Source organism: Aplysia californica, unplaced genomic scaffold (assembly GCF_000002075.1).
Source record: "Aplysia californica isolate F4 #8 unplaced genomic scaffold, AplCal3.0 scaffold00402, whole genome shotgun sequence".
Taxonomy (NCBI): domain Eukaryota; kingdom Metazoa; phylum Mollusca; class Gastropoda; order Aplysiida; family Aplysiidae; genus Aplysia; species Aplysia californica.
The window spans coordinates 649,990-651,724 of NW_004797672.1; positions in this window are offsets into that span (position 1 = coordinate 649,990).

The following is a 1,735-nucleotide window of genomic DNA, read 5'->3' on the forward strand; positions in this document are numbered from 1 at the left end:
TCATTGTCTATATGATTGGGATCGGGAACGAGAGGTGTTATATAGGTGGTGATATGATTGTGAAGGGGAAAAGGGGAGGGGGTGGAGTATAGGTGTTTATGTGAATGGGACAGAAGGGGGGTGTAGGCGTTGATATGATTGGCACAAAAAAGGATGAGTGTTGGGGGAAAGGGGGAGGGGAAAGTATAGGTGGAGATATGAAATGGTAACAATCAAACCAGAGACAGTGTTACCACTTCTGCCAAGGCGCCATGGCACGGCACAGACTGACTTGTCCGGGGTCATTCCCAACGAAAGCTCATGTTTTTTTTTTTTTTTTTTTTTTTGTAGAGGTTTTACGGCGTTCGCAACTGTACAAGGTCATATGAGCGCCAAAAGCTCATCGTCGTCGTACGTATGCGTAAGACTCGAGTTCGATTCCTGTTTGGGGGGTACTTTTTATCGATCATCTCAGTCTTTCTGTTGGGACGTTCTTGTATCCCTCTCATTCAGGGTGGGCTCTCACAAGTACACTAGAAGCCCGCCTCCTAATTGGTCGTTTTTAAGCACAAGCGGGCTGACCCAGATTTCGGAGGTTTCCAGAAATCTTGACCTATACCAAAAGTGGGCATTGCCCTACCTCGATTTTTTCAAAACAGCATTTTTGGGACAGCTTCCTTGTGCTTAAAAGAAACCAAATTATCCCAATCTGTGTCGATTGTTGCGTGAAGCACGCACACGTTATCGATAACAATACCGAAGTTTGTAGGTCACTAGCGCTTTGAGTACAATTGTTTTATCACGGCACGGCCCAAGACGTCTTGCTGATACATACACTGTACTTTTGAAGAGCGTTTGAAAGATAGGCCGCAGCGATAAGAAAATCTTAAAACATATTTTAAAAAGACACAAACAACTCTACACTGCAGACAGCTTTTTGCTGACAGTCAACGTCGCTCGCTTAGGATTGTGGAGTGGTACCAAAGATTCTCTACTGCAAACATTGTGGGGAATCTTTGGGGGTATGGGTCATTTGGCCTACAATAAATAAGTCTAACTGCATTATCTTTTGACATTTTGAAGACGACGGGGTGATCCACTAGAAATGCTAGCTAAAAGAAAATTGCATTAATTCATCAAATTTCAAAAGAAGAAATGGTGTTACAGTGCAAGGGTTGTTGTTGCCCGTTCCGACAGGAAATCGCTGACGTGGCAGATTTTCTTCATTTGAAAGTAAAGATGTTATTTGTATGTTTATATGGAATTATATATGGACACTACAGGGGAAAATGACTGTAGTCACAAACTGAAAATCGGTAGGGTGCCAATTTTGAACACTTGTTGACTCATAACTGTATTTCTGTTCAACTGTTGGTTGATTATTGTTGTAAGATTTCCCATTCAATAACACTTAACAATAAACCATCAGTCAAACAAATATGAAGTTGTGAGTCCACAAGTTTTAAAAAAAAGAGTCACCCTCACAATATCCAATGTGTGGCTACCGTCATTTTTCCTATGTGCTCTTCATATATGTATTTCTATGTTATAATGGTTTTGACATGCGTACGTAAAGCATCATTATCGACCAGCGTTGTAAGTGTCAACTTCCGTTACGATCCATCCCATTAATCGTTTGGCCTATGGCCCTTTTTTGTCTTATCATCACCGTCAATAAATGAGGGAAATCTGCCGTCTTTTCAACCATGGCCTACTCTCTCCCCCACTAAGTCTATGTCCTTCAATCCCTTATCCT